The sequence below is a fragment of the Sus scrofa genome, chromosome 11 (assembly GCF_054392235.1).
Source record: "Sus scrofa isolate SSC_HxYL_T2T_F1_AM1 chromosome 11, Sscrofa_HxYL_maternal_Yorkshire_Landrace_v2.0, whole genome shotgun sequence".
In the NCBI taxonomy this organism is placed as follows: domain Eukaryota; kingdom Metazoa; phylum Chordata; class Mammalia; order Artiodactyla; family Suidae; genus Sus; species Sus scrofa.
Window position 1 is genome coordinate 83,658,043 of NC_139393.1, and position 20,021 is coordinate 83,678,063.

General features: G+C 48.0%; 1 long non-coding RNA gene across 3 annotated transcripts; it reads right to left on the reverse strand.

Moving 5' to 3' along the window:
- Positions 1-1,284: 1,284 nt before the first annotated feature.
- On the reverse strand, positions 1,285-16,058 carry LOC146398724 (uncharacterized). Of its 3 annotated transcripts, none has more exons than XR_014820035.1 (3): positions 15,715-16,058; positions 3,719-3,846; positions 1,285-3,627 (listed from the first exon to the last, which is right to left on the reverse strand). It is a non-coding gene; the product is annotated as an uncharacterized LOC146398724 (long non-coding RNA). The 3 variants fall into 3 exon arrangements; XR_014820033.1 differs by lacking the exon at positions 15,715-16,058 and adding an exon at positions 9,669-9,983; XR_014820034.1 differs by lacking the exon at positions 15,715-16,058 and adding an exon at positions 9,669-9,850 and having other exon boundaries at positions 3,764-3,846.
- Positions 16,059-20,021: the final 3,963 nt, after the last annotated feature.

Consider the following 20,021-nt stretch of genomic DNA (forward strand, 5'->3'; position numbering starts at 1 on the left):
AAGTCACAGTGGAGTAAAATTTAAAAGTATTTTTAACTGAGTTAAGAACCACAGTAATTAGTTTACCTAATGGCAGGCAACGTGTTCAACTTAAAGTTCAATGTTAGCTGCAGAGCTAGGAATAAATGAATATGAATTTTACAATGATGCTAGTTATGGGTCATTCCTGTTCCAGAAGGAGGAAATTGGAGGCCGTGGCACATTTTCCTTCCTTTGGCAAGCTCTCTCTCTCTCTCTCTTTTTTTTTTTTTTTTAATTTTTCTTCTTTAGGGCTGCACTTGGGGAATATGGTAGTTCCCAGGGTCCCAGGTTAGGGGTCAAGTCAGAGCTATAGCTGCCAGCTTACAGCCATAGCAACACAGGATCCAAGCTGCATCTTCGAGAGGTCCCATTGTGGCTCAGTGGTTAACGAATCTGACTAGGAACCATGAGGTTGCAGGTTCGATCCCTGGCCTCGCTCAGCGGGTTAAGGATCTGGTGTTGCTGTGAGCTGTGGTGTAGGTCACAGATGCGGCTCAGATCTGGCGTTGCTGTGCCTGTGGTGTAGGCTGGCAGCTACAGCTCTGACTAGGCCCCTAGCCTGGGAACCTCCATATGCCACGAGTGTGGCCCTAGAAAAGACAAAAGGACAAGAATAAATAAGTAAGTATATAAATAAATAAATAATAAAAGTGACCCAGGGCAGTTCATCAGGGGAGGAAAGAGAAAACAGGAAAAGAAATAAAATAAACCCCAAGCTGCATCTTCCGACACCACGGCTCACAGCAACACAGCACTCATTAGCCCACTGAGAGAGGCCAGGGATGGAACCCATGTCTTTATGGATACTAGTTGGGTTCTTTACCACTCAGCCACAGTGGGAACTCCTGAAAGCTCTCATGTTTGAAATGGCCTGAAATAGTTAAGATAGAATGAGGACAGATCTAGACGCTAACCTCTAGTAAAAAGACTCGTCACCAAACCCTGAGTATTCTGGTGAAATCGCATCAATTATCAGAATGCCTGTAGGGTCTGGAGTCATTAGAAAGAGCAGCAAGCCTGATGTGTTTGAGCAAAGACACACCGAGTTCTACAAATGAGCAGGTGATTCAGTAAAATTCAACCAAAGACACCCCAAACGAGAGCCACCTCTGTCACGCTGACGCCTTCACCACGGATAACAGGGGTACCAGGAAGAAGAGAGGCTGGGAAGCTGGAGTGGCACCACTTGGTGCCTAGACAGCAGGAAGTACCCACGAGAAAGCTGACAAATGCCCTAATGCTGGCATTTCTGTTAAAGGAGCGCTGCATTTAACCTGTCATGACATCACATGTCATCATGCAAACTTTGGGCACTCCCCCCGGTGAGACCAGAACAGTGAAAAGGCGAATGATGCCTTAGTATGGTTTTGAGAGTGGGTTTGTACCCTAAAAGGATGCTGGGCATTTCATCACCAGGAGTTAGTAGTGCCTCCCACAGAGATGGAATTATTTTAAGGACCTGCTGAAGTGAGAAACACCAAAGTCTAATTCACTGGTCTTTAGCATCGACTCTGACATTTGATAAGGAAACCGTGGCTCAACCGTCTAGTAAGTTCTTCAAAGCCAACAAAGACCAAAGTTTTCTATTTTTCGTTGCCTTCTTGGGCTCTTCTCATTCTAGGTTTGCTCCTCAGCTTAATACCCCTCGTGGTTACAAGGTCATGAAGCCAAGGGTCACAAGCATGATTTTAATGGTCCTTTACTCTCTCCAGGGCTTTTTTAAAGGGCAAAGGGATATTTCCCAAATCTGTTCTTTGACCTCACCGACCACAGTTGGACCACACACCCCTGTTTAAACTCAGTTCTACGATGAGGAATGGGCCCCCCAGATTGGCTTAATTTAAGCTAGAACCCCCAAGAGTGGAAACGGAACCCACTCTGCCCCAATTAATGACTCTGTCCCTTCTACGGAGAGCTAGCCGTGGCTAAGAGGCAGCGACGCACAGCTTGTGCCACAGGGATTCAGGAAGTGTAAAGCGTGACACCAGCAACGAGTGCACAACTGGAAGCGCATTGTAAGTGCCTTGCAAATAAGGACTTTTCATCACCACACCGACCCTTCTTCTAGACGGTTTAAAGATTGTTTCCTGCAAACTGAGATCACACAGCCTCCAACAGAATTTAGTCCTATTCCAAGTGTTAGTTTGGGAATAGTTGATGCAAACTATTGCATTTGGAGTGGATAAGCAACGAGGTGTTGCTGTACAGCACAGGGAACTATAACCAATCACTCGTGATGGAACATGGAGAAAAAAATGAGAAAAAGAAAGTGTATATAAATGTAACTGGATTACTTTGCTGAACAGCAGAAATTGACAGAACATTGTAAATCAATTATAATGTTTCAATTTAAAAAAAATTCATAAGAGGAGTTAGGAAAGTGCCAGGTCCTTCTTCCCACATCTAATTTTTTCAGCATCCACCAAAGGCACTCTTTCAGCTAGAAGGCAGAGCTGCAGATAAAGAAAGCTCAGTTTGGGCTGGCTTATTTATTTTTCTATTCTGCTTATTTTTTAATTTATGCTTGAGTTTATGTTGGCGTTTTAAAATATGTTTCTAAAATTCTGTAGTTTTTTATTATGTTTAATTTAAGCCAAAAGGTATTCCCCTCCTGCTAGGCATTCTATGGGAAAATGCAATTTCAACCTCAGAAAGCAGCGGTAAATACAGGAGACCCCTGACTTGGGATGGTTCAGCTTATGGGTTTTTGACTTTACCATGGTGCTAAAACAACATACAGTCAGTAGAAACCATACTTTGAATTTTGAATTTTGATTTTTCCGGGGTTAGAGATGTGCAGTGACAATCCCATCTTGCGAAGCTGGGCGGGGGCAGAAGGAGCAGCTGCCAGTCTGCCAACCATCAGGAGGGCAAACAGCCCAAGATTTACAACCATTCTGTTTTTCTCCTTCGGTACATTATACAATAAATTGCATAATGTATTCAACACTTTAAAATACCTTTCTGGGAGTTCCTGTCGTGTCTTGGCAGAAACGAGTCTGACTAGTATTCATGAGGACACAGGTTCGATGCAGTGGGTTAAGGTTCTGGTGTTGCTGTGGCTGTGGTGTAGGACCCCTAGCCTGGGAATCTCCACATGCCAGAGGTGCGGCCCTAAAAAGATGATTTTGCCCCACTTGAGGCTAAGGTAAGTGTGGTGAGCATGCGTAAGGCAGGCTAGGCTAAGCTTCTGCAGGTTCAGTGAGTTGGGTACATTAAAAGGTTTTTCAATTTACAGTCTTTTCAGTGCATGATGCTTTGAACAGGACACAAGCCCGCTGTAAGCCGAGGAAGATGTGCACTTCTGGAGGCTTGTTAGCATTTTACTGCAGACATAGTTCTTCTTTCTGACCCATTCAGAGCAGGTGCACGGTCTCCACTTAAAACACAGGAAGACGTCCCAGGATTGTCACGGGATGGTCGCGGAGGAGCCTTTATCCGATCAACGCGAATGCCCCAAAGTAAGACGTAGGAAGCTGAAAAACACCCCTCCGGGCCCCCCACCAATAATTCCATGAGAAAATCCTACTTCTTTTCTGAGTCATCGATCACAAAAAATGATTTTCCAGTGCTCAAAATGTGTATAACACAGCGAACATTTCTTTACTGAAAAAAAAAAAAAAATAGGGCAAGAAACTCAGTTTAGGCTAAAAATAGCAACTTACATGCCAAAGTACATGCATGACTGTTTACTTACAACGAATCTTTAACAGACACCGCAGTGGTCAGAGCCCCGCCTCACCTTCCTGAAGTCAACAAAACCCAGGCCATCCACGTCCTCCAATCACTGGATGCTTCCATCAGCCTCCAGGCAGAGAATCTGGGCTGGGGCAGAGCAAAGGTTCTTAAGTCACGCAGAGCAGATGGGGGTTTACGCAAACAATTCAAGGAGCGCTAGGAAGCGGCCAGAAATTAAACAATGTTTGTGCTGATGGTGCCAACAATCACCAGGAAAATACAGTGTTAGGTGCTGCATCACACCATCCTGGGAAAAAATCTCCCATGAAATCTTCCAGTAGTTGAAAATGAAACTTTATGGTCCTGGTTTAATTTTTTGATAAGAAGTAATTACCATAATCTGGGACGTTTTGGTGGGTCTGGTTTTTTTTTTTTTTTTTTGAAATATACTTGACATACAATATTTTTTACATGTTTCCGATGTGGCTCCGCGGTTATCGAAGCTGACTAGCACCCATGAAGACGCAGGGGTGTGGAGCGCCCATGCATCTAAACGTGGATAAATGCAACACGCTTCTGCACCCCTGGCCTGTGGGTTTCTGGCCGGGAGGCCTGAGCCGTGGGCTCGCAGAGGGCACAGGCGGGAAGCAGCCCGCACACAAGTGGAGGGAGTGTCTGTCTCTGCTCACACTGCTTGTCCACTGCCAGAGACGGCGGTGGGGGCCTGGACAGCCAGCACGTGAGCCTGCAAAGGAGTCTCCTCTGGTCACGGCCCCTGAGGCCCCGGCTCTTCCTTGAAGTTTCCCGCAGAAGGAGGCTCATTGTGGACCCTTGTTTTTCTTCCATGAAGCCGATCTTCTCCAGCTCGAGGACAGTCCGCCGTGGCTGGCGAGGGTCTGTGGTGGACACTTTCCAGTTCTTCCAGGCAGAGGGGGTTGAGGATGAAGATGCGGCTGCAGAGGGCGCCCCCTGGGGGTACAGCTCAGGGGTAGAGCGTGTGACGGAACAAGCTGACGTCAGCCCGGCCCTCGAAGATCCTGCGCATCCTCTCGCGATGTAGGCAGAAGTCAGGGTCACCGCGACGGCGTGCCCTAACCTGATGATTCAGGTGGAGACGGCATTGACTCCACGGATGGCATCCGAGGGCTCGTGGCCGCCCTGCAGGCGTTTGGGGCCACTGTCAGGCTCTCTGCCTTTGCAGACTTTCACCGCAGGGTCGCCCTTCCTGCTCACAGCATCCCTAAGCCACGTGCTGACAAAAGCCACATGCCTCCAGCTGACTTTCCAGCATCCCTTTCCAAAAGCCTCAGAATCAACTTCATTGTATTTGCTTTTCCCCCTCAGAAAACTAAGTAGACTGCAGCGCACCCCCCCTTTCTCCTTTTTAGGGCCACACCTGTGGCATAGGGAAGTTTCCAGGCTAGGGGTGGAATCAGAGCTGTAACCGCTGGCCTACCCCACTGCCACAGCAACACCAGATCCTTAACCCACTGAGCAAGGCTGGGGATGGAACCTGCATGCTCATGGATACTAGTCAGGTTCTTAACCCCTGAGCCACAGTGGGAACTCCTGCATTTCTTTGCATTTATTTGAAATTAAGATTCAGTCTCTCATTTGTTTTACTGCTTTCTTTTTTGAGAGGAAAAAAGCGATACATGCACTTGTACATGTTTTCAGAAAAAAAAAAAAAAAAGAGCTAGAATACTGCATCAGCTACCATAGAGCCATTGCACTTCTAGCTCCCTTGTTCATGGCTGGAATAAAATGTGCTCCTGTGGATATGAATACTATTTTTGTTTTTGAGGACGGTTGTACTGTTGTCTCTGTTCAGCTGACCTTGTCTTTTGAATGTGATGGCGACTTCATTCAGACTGCGTTACAAAATGCCAAACTTGCACATGAAAATAGAAATTGTAGAAAGAAAAAAATATCTGTTTTGTCGGCTTTTTTTTTTTTTTTTTTTTTTGAGACTCTTTTTGAGTCATCAATGCATTGATTGTAGCCTGAAGGGCAGACTCAGGCAATATCAAATCGTGCTTTTAGAAACGCCCCCTATAAAATGTGTATCATTCGTTCTGCACACCTTTATTGATCTTCTTGGCCACCATAATAGGACTGGGCATTACAGCGTTGAACAAAAAAGACAGAAACCCCTGACCCTTTGTCTAAGTTTTGGATACTCAGCAGCTGAGATCTGCTGCGTACACCCATCCAGTGTCCTACTTCTATAGCTCAGGGTGTCCTGGTATCTCTGTGTTTCTTTTCTCCCAGCCCTTTTTGAGGAGAGCTTTCATATGCATACGGTTGAAACAGGTGAAAAGGTATCTTTGAGACCCAGGCCATCCCAGAAGATGTCGCAGTGTTTAAAGCTGGTGTCACTGGACCTGTGTTGAGGGCACCAAGGCATCAGTCGAATGTCCATAAAAGGGAGAAGACGTGGGGTGCTCCAATCACATTGGGGTCACACTGACGGATTTATGATGTTTTTGATGTCATCTTTGATAATCTAGTGTCTACAGTGAATCCAGGGTTGCCACGCCCAGTGTTTCAGTGCTTTGGAGATAAATCAGCTTGCAGTCCAGACGAAAATTAAAACCATGATGAAGCATTTGCTACACCATTCAGACCTGCCTCCAAATGCAATTGGGTCAGCCACCACTGGGAATGGATGTTTCTACACCTGAGGAAACTTTGCCTGGAACCCACGAGGTTAGGGCCGTGCTGGATCCGGCAAAGGCAAGACCCAGGAACAGGAGGCCTGGCCCTTCAGGGGGTGGAAGCGGGATAGGAGCCCTTTCTACGGGGACCCAGGGCAGGGCTGCAAATGCAGCCACACGTATCCAAGGCGAGGGTCAGACTCGAACCCAGGTTCAGGCCCAGTTATGGGAAGAAGACCAGGCCAGACAGCAAAGGAAAAGGAACTTCATCAGAAACAGGGCTCCCGGAGTTCCCAGTGTGGCTCAGCACGTAAAGAAATTGACATAGTGTCAATGAGGACACAGGTTCAATCCCTGGCCTCACTGTGGGTTAAGGATCCAGTGTTGCCTCAAGCTGTGGTGAAGGTCACAGATGCGGCTGGGATCTGGCGTTGCTGTGCCTGTGGTGCAGGCTGGCAGCTGCAGCTCTGATTTGACCCCTAGCCTGTAAACCTCCATATGCCGCAGGTGTCACAGGCCCTAAAAAGAACAAAAGAAAGAAAGAAAGAAAGAAATGGGGCTCTATCCTGGGTGGCAATTCTGATGAGAATGGGGTCGGAGCGGGGAGCAAGCCTGTGCTGGGGCACAAGGACCGTCCCACAGAGCTCCAGACACCCAGAAGCTCAGACGCCTCAGACCCTCTGTGCCCATGCAAGTGAGGGCCTGGCTGAGGGTCTCTGCACAGCACCGCAGCCCCCAGATGTCAGTAGCCAAAGACATCTTTCAACCCCATTGTGTGTAAGGAAGAACGAGCATCCAGCCGTTCGCTCCAGCCCTGGGGAAAGGAGCCTCGGTGTCGGCCGTGCTGGTTGGAGGTCGATGGAAGCTGCCTGCGGCTGGGAAGGAAGAGTCAACGGCCAAACCCGGAGCTTTGGAAATGCAGGAATGAGGGTTAGAGGGCTCCACGTCCAGCCAATCAAAGCGAGTGAGAACTGACTTGGAACAGACCCTGAGGCACTGGCCTGGGCCAGCACTGCCCAGTCCCTGGGGCGGGGGCAGAAATGGGAGCCCTGTCCCCCTGGCCTGAAACAGCTGGGGGGACGGTGGGAGCCTGCCCTGGTTTTGCTAAGCTGTTCTTGTCCCAGATGATGGTGTGTTTCTGAGGTCCAGGCCAGTGATGAAGGGAAAAGGCTGTAGGAAACTCCAGAAGGATCCAGAAGGCAGGTCTCGGGCTTTAGGATCCACCATCCTCTCCACGTTTGGTTTTTCAACAACAACCCCCCTCCCCCCGCATCACTCTCCTCCTCCATGCTTGACTGGGTTTCTTTTTCAAATTAAAGTGCATTAAAATACATTTTAGTGATAATAGATAGAGCTGTTTACCATAAATATAATTAAAAATGTACTGTGCTTTGGCAAAGCAAGACGGAAATCACTAATGTACCAATTTAATGCGGCTGTAAACAAATGCAACCATTGAAGCTGATGGACTGAAAACTTCTTACCCACATTTGAAAAGAAATTTTGTGTATGAAAGGAAACACCCTTCACTAATGTTGTGTGCTCTGGCCCTCAAAACAATTACGTTGATTGAAGTTGTTTTTTCTTCTCTTTGTCCATCTTTCCTGAAAACAAACAGTCTGAAGGGGAAGACTCTTCCCAGTTTGTTTTTGTTTTTTTTTGTCTTTTTGCCATTTGTCTAGGGCCGCTCCCACGGCATATGGAGGTTCCCAGGCTAGGGGTCTAATCGGAGCTGTAGCCACCAGCCTACACCACAGCCACAGCAACACGGGATCCAAGCCGTGTCTGTGACCTACACCACAGCTCACAGCAACGCCGGATCATTAACCCAGTGAGCGAGGCCAGGGATCGAACCCACAACCTCATGGTTCCTAGTCGGATTTGTTTACCACTGCGCCATGACGGGAACTCCCTCTTCTCGGTTTCGACAGCCAAAGAAGTGCTCACACTTGATGACAGAAGTAAGAGATCCTCTTGGGAGAATTTCCATTGGGGACAGGCTTATGATACTGTCTCATAATTCTATGGCCCACTGTTGGCTTTCCTGTTGATCCCCACGTATACTTTTGAACTTACAACCAACCGTGAGGGTCTTCTGATTCCAAGTATTTCAGCCAGAGACACTGGGGAAGGACGCAGTTCAAGCACTTCCTTGGTCTCACTACTCTGAAGTTTCAGCATAGGGCCAGACCCACCCTTGGTGCCTGTCTGTTTAGTCCCAGGTCTCCCAGCTTGAGTCAACTTGATCCCAATGTCCACTGCAGCACTATTTACAGCAGCCAAGACATGGAAGCAACCTGGATGGTCAGGGACAGAGGAGTGGATAGAGAAGATGCGATACAATGGAGTATTACTCAGCCATGAAAAAGAATGAAAGAACACCATTTCCAGCAGCATGGATGGACCTGGAAATGATCCTACTAAGTGAAGTAAGTCAGACAGAGAAAGATAAATAGATGGTATTACTTATAGGTGAAATCTAGTTTAAAAATGATACAAAAGAAGGAGTTCCCATTGTGGCACAGCAGAAACAAATCTGACTAGTATCCATGAGGATGCGAGTTCAACCCCTGGCCTTGCTCAGTGGGTCAGGGATCCGGTGTTGCCATGAGATGTGATGTAGGTCTCAGACAAGGCTTGGATCCTGCATTGTGTGGCTGTGGCCTACGCCAGCAGCTATAGCTCCAGTTCGACCCCTAGCCTGGGAGCTTCCGTATGCCAAGGGTGTGACCCTAAAAAAATATATAAAATAATTCATTTATAAGACAGAAACAAATTCAGATTTCAAAATCAAACTTCCAGTGGCCAGGGCGAAAGCTGGAGGAAGGATAAAGGAGCAGTTTGGGATTATAACATATACACATAATGATATAGAAGACAGACAACTAACAAGGACCTCCTGCAGGGCACAGGGAACCCTACTCAATATTTTGGAAGACTTACAAGGGAAAAGAACCTTAAAAAATGTCTGTGTGTGTGTGTGTGTGTGTGTGTGTGTAATGGAATCGCTTTGCTCTACACCTGAAACTAGCGCAATATTGGAAATCAACTCTACTGCAATTTAAAAAGATCCTGTCCGAGGAGCAGAACTCAGCGAGACGCAGATGGCCTGATGGCCCTACAGTAACACAACATTCAGAGACAGAGACGGTTTGGGGACGCGGGTGACTTGCTGTGAATTCACTGCTCGGTTGATAAAACAGTGTTGCAGGAAGGCTGGCAGGCAGCAAACGTGGCCACCGAGGGCAGGGACAGGAAGGGCAGGCAGAGGGAGCCGCGTGCTCCATGATGAGACTTTTGCTGTTTACATACCTTTTGGTGTCACCACCTCAACTGCCAAACCCATAGACCAAGGGAGGGAGGGCGCCCAGCGTCATCAAGACTTCGGGAAGAAGAAACCAATGAGAAATCTTTGCTTTGATGAGAATTACTGCCTTGTCCATAAACACAGAGCAAAGAGGGTCCTGTCGGGTAGCTCTTCCCGGCACCCTGTCACTCCGTCGTCACCAGCGACTCCTGGCTCAGCATCAAAAGTGAACTTTGAATGGTGCTGATCCATCAAAGAACTCATTTCCTGGTTTTTCCGATTTTGCCTATGCGATCGGGTCCCGTCTTTGGGACACTGTGGCCCAGCCTTTGGTGATGGCATTTGCGCAACACACAGGGATCTTCTCTCCAAAGCCTATTTGTTTATCTGTTTGTCCTTCCGTTCGTTCTTTCAACAATCGTGTTTTGTGAGCAGCCCTGGGCTTTGTGTGGGAGAGGGAGGGGCGGCAGAAACGCATCCTGTCTCTTGCAAACACACACGTCAGCTAAACTGCCGCTCAGGGGTGGAGGCGTCCCCTTTAGCTTCCCATCAACTGGAAAGGCTGGCTCTGGGGTCTGAGGGCAGAGCTGGGGTTACAAGCTTTGCCCTTTTCTTTGCTCATTTCATGGGCTTGAGCCCCAGACTCCCCCAGTGTCCCCATCCCCGTAACTGGGAAAAATAGCCCTAAACGCTCGGGGATTAGCCAATTAGCAAGTTCCAAGGACTTGAAAATCTCTTTCATGGTTTTTCTGTATGATTTTACTAGGGTCTTATTAATATGCTTCATCTGTTATAGTTTTGTCGGTTATAAGCAATAAGTGATCTGTCTTTTGTGCAGTCACCACTATTGGTCTATGTTCTCGATTGAATCTGCTGTTTAAGGAGCCCCAGTTCACTCTTGGGATTTTCTTTTCTAGCCCCAAGAATTCCTTAGCATCAGGAAGGCTGGCCTGCATATGCACGCTTCCAAAATACATTGTTTTCGTGTTTTTAAAGTTATCTAGGTGTTTTACATTATTTTACTCCAGGGGAGGGAAGATTTGTTGGGGGGGGGAGAAGGAAGAAGGGGAGAGAGGGAGGAAGGGAAGGAGGGAGCAAGGAAAGAAGGAAAGAAGGGAGGGAGGGAGGCAGTTAGTTCTCACAGGGAGTTCCCTCGTGGCTCACCAGGTTAAGGATCTGACATTGTCACTGCTGTGGCTGAGTTCCATCCCTGGCCCAGAAACTTCCGCATACCATCCATGGGCATGGCCGAAAACTAAAAAATAAAAGTAAACAAATAAATCCACACTCCTTACAGCAGATGACAGGCCTAATAACAGAATATGGTTCAAAATACAAAGATCATTCGGTGCACTTGTCTATGTTGGGGATAGCCAAGCAGAATGGACGAATCAAATACTCTGAGATAACTCATAAATCAAAAACATATCTACTCTCTGTGTCCAAGAGCACATAAGTACAATGAAAATGGTTCCTAAACTGTAGGTAAGTGATGAATTAAGTAACTGAGTTTTTTTTAAAGTAGCATAATTTGTTTATAATAATGTCTTTTTATAACCCCTAACCTCTAATTGATGCAAAATAAGCTAGCACATTCTACCGTTACCAAATTACCTGCACCTCATAACCAAGTCATTCGTTCCTGCATTTGAAAATCATAAGTATATGAAAATTTCTTTCACCGACAGTGTTTTTCTAGGTTTACTAATAGCACTTATTTTTCCATATGTTCCGTAGGGCTATACAGTTTCTTTTCATTAGTTATGCCAAAGCTTTATCCCTTTATGGCATCATGGAAAGGGTATTTTCCCTTCTTTTAGACCAAAATACATGCTCCATTTTTATCCAAGAATTTCATGGCGTTTCACTTAACTCACAAACACATTGGTTCTATTATACAGTGTGTCCTGGGAATAATTCCAGGAAGAGCCAGCCCCATCCCTGCCTTTTTATTTTTAAAGCATCTTTATGTACTTATAAAACTCTCAGAAGGGCCCCCGTGGCCCCTCGGCCCTTGGTCCCACCCTTATCTCTGCGCCTGCACGGGTGTCTCACACAATATTGCCTGGGGTTTGTGTCCAGGGGGAGATAAAGTGTGGGAGTGACAAGGAACTGTGTCGTCAATGAGGCTTTCCATTTTTATGCCTTAGAAGATGCAGCAAAGTCAATTCCCTGGGCTTCCCCCGTCCCAGCTGAAGGGGTGGCAGCGTCATGTGCTGAGAATTCACCTACTGCGGTGTCATGTCCTGGGCTCAAGTCCTGCCTCCCTCAATTTTGTCGAACTTCCTTTTGCTTTTCATGTATCAGAGAGAAAGAAAGACCCTCTTCGGTCAAAACTGGCCCTACTATGCAAAGAGGCTTTCAGAGGAGAGAAGGGAAACTTGATGGAGAATAACCATGGAACATACGTGCCATAAGGGGAGACTGAAGCTGAGATGTCAGGGTCCCTTGAGATGCTGAGCTGAAGGTTTCCAGGTGAAAATTTCCTGTATCCCAGGAGAGAAAAGGACCATCTCTAAAGGCCCATCTATTGAGAACCATGTGCCCTGATGTCGTTTTCTTCATGCTTTCTTCTGGCTGGCTTGCTTGTGCTGTTTGGATTCGTGATTTTTTTTAACTTCATGGCATGCGGAAGCTCCCGAGCCAGGGATTGAACCCACACCACAGCAGTCACCAGACGCACAGTAGTGACAACCCTGGACCCGTAACCCGTTGAGCCACCAGAGAACTCCTGGATTAATATTTTATAGTCTTCATCAAACGTGGGAACTTTTCGCCTGTGATTTTTTTTCAAATAATTTTTCTGTTCCTCCACTCTTGCCCTCTTTGGAACCTGCACTCATACAGAAGTGAGGCTGCTTGAAATTGATGGTGCTTTGTTCATTTTTTTGTCCATCTTTTTTCTCTCTCTTTCATTTTGGAGAATTTCTTTGCCTGTGTTTTCACATCCCTTTGCTGTTTATTCAAGTGTCTTTTCCTCTGCTGTGTCCTGTCAGCTCCGAATCTGATTAAGGATGTTTTCCTCCTCTGTCATTGTGGTTTTTGCATCCCCAGAAGTTTGACGTGAGTCATTTTACAGCCCTGAGCTTTCATCTCTAAGCGGCTCATAGGGGACACAATTATGGCAACTGGTCTAAGGTTCTTATCTACTAGTTCCATCACTGGTGTGCTTTATGGCTCTGTTTGGGGTCTGTGTCTCTTTGCCTGTTCTTTCCATTAATATAATTTTTTTGAACAACAGACATCATGATCTTGTCCATGATGGATGCTTCTAGATTTCTATAAATATCCTTGGGCTTTATTCTAGGACATGGCCACGTTGACAGGAACAGTTTGATCGTTTCAAGTCTTGACTTCAGTGGGACCAAAGCAGCCTTTAGTCCAGGACTAAGGATGCCAACGTCCCCTGTCAGGATGCAGGCTGCTGGGAGGGAGGACGGGATTCTCCGTTCCTGCCTGGGCGGTACCACCGGGGTCTAAGTTATTCAGCCTGCTGTGCACAAGGTGCCACACAGCCCCCCCAGGAAGCAGGCATGAAACGTTGTGAACAGAGATGTCAGTCAATAGAGAATGAAAGCTGGGCTCCAGTCTGGGGCTGGAACAAAGACGTCTTCTCAGTCGAAGGCCTCCCCACCCTGGGGAAACAGGGTGAAAGGGGTTTAATTGTCTTATTTAGGAATCTAGGAGTATTGTAGTCACAGAAAAACATCTTAGATCGAAAAAATATACAGTTGTTGAGATCAGAGGAACACCCAGGGGAGGCGCTCTCTGACTCGGCAGCAGGTTTGAAAAGCTTCATTGCCCTCTTGCAGGTGCGGTGCTGAGCTCGGCTGAGACCCAGAATTAGGAAGATTGGACTGCAGCGCATGCGGGGGCAGCCTGGCCCAGAGGAGAGCCCCGGATGGTGTGCGGCCACGTCGAAAGCAGGACACGAACATGGAAATGTTTTAATTGCCTTCACAGCCATTGCAGGCAACGGGCTGATGCGTTAAAAATTCCCCGGCAAGGGCGTCAGATTCTCAAGGGGGAGCCTCTGGTTGGCCAACCAGCCATTTCAGAAACGCCCCTCCTGCAAAGCTTTCCCGGAGCAGAGACGGGGCGCTCCGGGGACCAGCTGCCTTGCCGGAGGGTGACGGACGCTTGCGTTCTTGTCCATCGTCACGAAGGAGCACCGACACACCCTGTGGGCTGCACGAAGCCTGGTTTATGACAAACGGTGTATTTTTGCAGAGACGAGGGAACACGGGGGATGCTTCTCCTTCCCATTTGCTTTAGATCTTTTTTTTTTCTTCTTCTTTTGGCATATGGAGGTTCCCAGGCTAGAGGTCGAATTGGATCTGTAGCTGCTGGACTTCACCCCAGCTCACAGCAACGCTGGATCCTTAACCCACTGAGCGAGGCCAGGGATTGAACCTATGTCCTCATGGATGCTAGTCAGATGCGTTACCCACTGAACCACAAGGTAGATCTTTTTTATTGAAGTATCGTTGATTTACAATGTTTCAAGTGTAAGGCAAAGTTATTTAGTTATGTATATCTGTGTGTATTCTTTTCCAGATTCTGTTCCATTATAAGTGATTACAAGATATTGTAATAGGTAACTGTATGTTGCGTCCAGTTCCCTGTGCTGTACAGCAGGTCTCTGTTGATTATCTATTTGATATATAGTCGTTTGTATCTGTTAATCCCAAACTTCTCATTAACCCCCCCCTTCCCCCTTGTAACCACATGCTTGTTTTCTATGTCTGTGAGTCTGTTTCTGTTTTGTAAATAAGTTCATTTTATGATTTTTTTAGATTCCACACATGAGTGGTATCATGTGATATTTGTTTCTCTCTGACTGACTTCACTTAGTATGATGAGCTCTAGGTCTGTCCAGGTTGCTGCAAACAGCATTATTTCATTTTTGATGGCCGAGTAGTATTCCAGGGCATATACGCATCACATCCTCTTTCTCCAGTCATCTGTCCAGGGACACCTAGGCTGCTTCCAGGTCTTGGCTACTGTAAATGGTGCCTCAGGGAACATTGTGGTACATGTACCTTTTCGAGTTAGAGTTTTTCCCAGATAGATGCCCAGGAATAGGATTGCTGGATCATATGGTAATTCTATTTCCAGCTTTTCATCAGGGATTTCTTGTTTGTTGGTTAAAGTATACAGCTGACTTACGATGTTGTGTCAATTTCTGCTGTATGGCAGTGACTCAGTCATATATATATATATATATATATATATATATCTTTTTTTATATTATTTGCCATCATGGTTTATTCCAGGAGAATGGATGTAGTTTCTCATCAGGGACTTTATAAAGAGCAGTCTGCCGAGAGCTGTGGGCCCAGCTCAACTGCCGTGTCTGGACGGCACCCCCATCCCCCTTGTGTTCACATCAACCGTGTACAATGCTGGGCATGGCCATTACGTCTACACTGCATGGCCATTATATCCACACGGCATGGCCATTACGTCTACACTGCATGGCCATTATGTCTACACTGCATGGCCATTACGTCTACACTGCATGGCCATTACGTCTACACCGCATGGCCATTACGTCTACACTGCATGGCCATTACGCCTACACTGCATGGCCATTATGTCCTCACGGCATGGCCGTTCCGTCCACACAGGAGTCCTGGCCTTGTGGAGCTTCTGCTCTAACTCTGTGATTTCCTGGACTGTGACCCACGAAAAGGAATGCAGTTTATACGGCAGAATGTGTGTGTGTGCATCTACCCCTCACACACACAAACACTGGAACGAAAATATCATTAAATAAATATCAGTAGTTGCCAAATGTCATAAATGATGACTGTGCTTCCTACTCTATTCTCTTCGGCAGGAAACAGAACCAGCATCACCAACGAAGAGACTGCACGACCACCCACCGGCTGTGACCCGTGTTAGGAGGAAGCCGATCCTGGGCGGAGCTACCTGCAGATGGCTGACGACGGTGGAGGGAGGGTGGACAGAGGCCCAGGGCACCGAGAGGGTGTGGACACGAAGGAGCAGAAAGGAGCCGCTTTCTCTCCCCTCCCCAACCCCTCTTACCTCCACTGCTGGTTTTGTCCCCTTGTGCACTTCCTCGGGGCCACAGGCAAAAGCTGGAAAAGCCCACGGTTCTCCCAGCCCCTGACGCAGAGGAAGAGGCATGGGCCTGACACGCAGGAGCTTCTCCATCTGCTCTTGGGGCGGGGAGGGTGTCTGCTTCCTGCGCGCCCCACCCCTGCCCGTGTCCTGCTGTACCCCGGGTGGGTAGTGTACACTCTGCCCCATCTGGCTGCACCCCTCCTGCTCTACCTGGTTCAAAAAAACGGATGGACACAGAGGTAAGCGCAGCATCCCAGGAAATCCTCGCAGCCTATGTGCCTCTGCAGGGGACACTGGGTGACAGTGAGGTTGCTCTCCTCCTCCCCCCAGGGGCATGCACACATTGCACACTCAGACACCTACTGGCACGTGTCCACTGAGGGCAGCCTGAGCTCCAAGGTCCGCCCTGTCCAGCTTCATTATTCTCTCGGCCTCTGTTCTCCCTGCTTCCAGCTGACCTGGCCATGAACCCCGGTTGAATCCTTCGGCTGTTTTCTCTTTGGTATTTGGCCCCCGGTGGAGAAGGCTCCACGGAGACAGACGCACAGGGAATTGGGGGCCGCTGGGAAGGAGGCTGACAAACAAATGAGGACACAACCTCTCTCCCTCCCACGTGGGCCGGCACCAGCAGAGGTGCTCTGGGTTCGGACCACATACACCGGCCACAAAACCATCACCGAGTCAGCTGCATCCTCTGCTCTCTAACTCAGAAGTAGGGTCCGGGGTCTTCCCTTTCTAAGATATTCTCAGAATAGGTGGTCCAAAGAACGCTTTCATAAGATAAAGACCGGTTCCCCAGTCGAGGTCAGACAGGCTTGGATTCGCTGCTCCTGACACATCCGTGAGTGAGGGAATTCTGGGAAAACCTCTCCGTACTCTCTGGATCTGATCTCAGAATCTATTTTGTGGAGGAATTGTGATGCTAAGGCCGGAATCTCACATCATCGATGACATTTAATGAGCCAGAGGCCGTTGGCTCCATTTTATAAAGAAGAAGAGACACAGAGCCTGCCCAGAGACAGGTGTGGTGAGTGACGGCTCTGAGGTCCAAACCCAATCCGTCTGGTCCAAAGGGAGGCTTGACGACAAAATACATCCCTCAGCATTAGCCCCAACCCGAAGGGGCTAAGAAAGAGCCGCTCTTTATCACTGGTGCACTGTTACTGCCCTATAACGTTGCTCTGGCAGCATAATGTGATGAATTGCACAAGGTTATGTTAACACAGCGGGATACTGTCTATCAGGAAAAGAGCCTGTGAAAACCCATCTCGATCCATTTCCCCAAGCCGAGGGATAAAACTAGCTTCCCCGGAAGGCTTAGAATACATGGCTTTGTTCAATAACAAATATAGGAGAAACCATAAAAAAAAAAAGATTGTCCCTAGTGCCTGGTTTTGAGAGCTCATGTCTTCTGGTGAGACGCAGTGGCCCAGTCCAAACCAGTAACTCCCCCTGGATATCCTTCAGTTCTTGAGTTTATCTGTCAGTAGGTTGGTTGGGTGGCAGAGAAAATGCATTTGATTTTCCTGTTTGTTGGCAGGGATAAGGGCTTCTGGGGAATGAGCTGCAGGTATTTTATTGGGGGAGGAGTAAACAGTCTGGGCCCAGTTATCCCTCTGGCCTTCTGTCTTCTCTCCCTCGGAAACGCGGATGTCAAACATTCCTCAGCTTCCAAACAGCTGGATAACCAAGCGATGGGCACACTTGAAGGATTCGGTGCATGAGGAGTAGATGCATAGCCTTTTTCTAGAAAAAAACAACACGAAACGCTCTGATGTTCCTGGGGTCGGCCTGCAAATGCTCCTTCGTCACACACGAATGCAAGGAAAACCAGCTTCAGAGGGACCAAGGGTTTCTACATAAGAGCGGTCTTCCCAGGACCAGCTCCTTTGCCAAAGGCGACCTATCCTTTAATATCTGTTCTCAAAGACAATCTTTTATCTTATGTGGTGGATACAAGCTGCAACCATGCGGTGCTGGTACCTTGGTTGTTGGTTTTAAAGGGATTCCAATCACGGGCTTTCTGATTCATGGCACAAGCTCAGGGCCTCTCCATCCATTCAAGGCTCCATTTCTTTTTGCCAATGCTGCTAGGAAACGCCCTGGCTGAACTCTTGGCCATTTCGTATCCTTGGCTGCATTGGAAGTTGAGATTTCGACCAATCAAACACCCGTGGGCCATGACATTCGAAGACGGCGCCTCTCCTGTTCCCCATGGCACAGGTGAGTGCCACGGGTTCCATTATGCCCGCAAATGCCCATGCTTAGTCTCAGGTCTTTGCTTAAAACACCTTTGAAGTGTCTTCCCTCTGTTTTCAAATTGGTCCCAAATCTGAGCAAGATTCGGAAAACCACTTAACGGGCCGTGATCCTAGGTTTCTGACACTTGCCAAGTTTTGAGGTCACCCTCCACCCCCACCTCCGCCCTCCCCTGCGGCTCCCTTGGCATTCTCTTCAGGGACAAGACTCCGTGTAAGGCCAGGGCCTGGCACACCCGAGATGCTCCTTCTATATTTGCTGAATAATGACAGGGGTAAATAGAAACCTTCTTTCATAGCAACTTTCCTTTTACAGTATAGAATATTTTTACTATTTTAAAATGAAACCTGTATACAGAAAAACCCTCAGAACAAAGGGACGGCTTAGGGAAAGATGGCGAGGTGCACACCTGCCCTTCAGGTGCGAAACCAGACCTTCCCTAGGCTCCGCCGCCAAGACCCTCTCTCCGTCCTGGCTCCTGGGTCATCGCTCCTTTCCATTTTTTTATGGCACTTTTTTGTGGATTATTCACTCAAGGCTTCATCCCTCTCTGCTGCTGTTTGGCTTTGCCCACTTAAAAGATGATTCACCTGTCAGGGTCTCTCTGAAGTTGTATCACTGTGCACAGGTCTCTGTTTCTTACTAAGTGGGTGAGGAAATCCGGGTACCCCAGGACCCAGAGCGTCTCCCACAGGCTGGATTTTGCTAATTGCATTTCCTGCCTGCAGTTCAGCAACTCTCTGCCCTTGGTTTTCCTGCCGAGCCACATCTGAATCTAGTGTCTCTGTCAGACCCAGGTTTGCTCCTTTTGCAAGAGCGTGGGTGGTGCCATGTTGTTTGATCAGAAGGTACAGACTGTCTGAAGGCCACTCCGTTTTGATGGGAGCTTTCCTATTGCTCGGAACCTAGATGCAACCCTTCACTGGGCTTATAAAATGATGGCTCCTGATCCTGTCTTCGCAAATCGCCTGGAATAATTCTCTTTTCTTACTTGCTTATCCAGCGCTACATTTGGTCGTTTAAAAGTGAGGGCAAAGGGACAGAGTCTTTTCTTACATTTACCCAGTTTTTAAGACAAAGGGATTTTTTTTTTTCCTCCTGTCAGCTTCTAAATGCAACCAATTCTTATTTTTAAATATCCTTACGAACTCGTGAATTTAACCCCACTTGGCAACCTTGAACTTTCTGAAGCACAAATCCTTCCATCTCTGTCCAGCAGGAGTTTTTCATGCGTGTTCTGCGTGTTTTGACTGGACCGTGCTGCCCTCCGACGGCTTCCTCGCTGTCCGATGTGCCAAGATCCCACACTGAAGCATCCCTACTGCCCACCTGGGACCAGTCATTTCTCCGCCAAGCCCAGTTTTCTCTGAGTGAGGAGGAGTCCTTCAAGGCCAGGGTCTTGGCGTTGGACATAGGCGTTGCTACCTGGTTGGCCATTGCTTTCAGGTTTCGACTGGAACGACCTCGACGCTCCGACAGCCGCTTGCTCTCTCATGTCGGTGTCTCTGTCACTCGGCTCCACCTGAGCCTGGACCTTCTGTGTGTCTCCTCTGCTGCCATCCTGCTCAGTGCTGAGTCCTCTCGGGGATTCCTCCTCACTAAGGGGCCTGACCTGGGAGGATGCCCCGGAAGACCCTTGCCGAGGGTTCAGAGATTCTAGATCCTGTGTCTTCAGATGTCCTCACAGACCATCTGCGCTCAGAGTCAGAAGACACCTCGCGGGTTCGCCTGCTCCTCCCACACCCGCTCACCTCCCTCCCCGTGTTGTGTTTTTGGAGGTTTCTTCCGTCCACGGTCCCTAGCGCTTCCCGTTATTGCTTCCCACACAGATGCTGATAACACGCAGGCTAGTAGATGCTGGCTGTCCCAGCAACTTGTGTTTGGGCTTTGGCGGGGGTGGGGTACCTTGTCATCTCAGTAGATTAAAAACGCCGTCTGTCGATTTTTTTTGATCCTCTAATTGCTGTTTTATAGAGCATTTTTGGAGATCTAAAAGTATGCTGGCACCA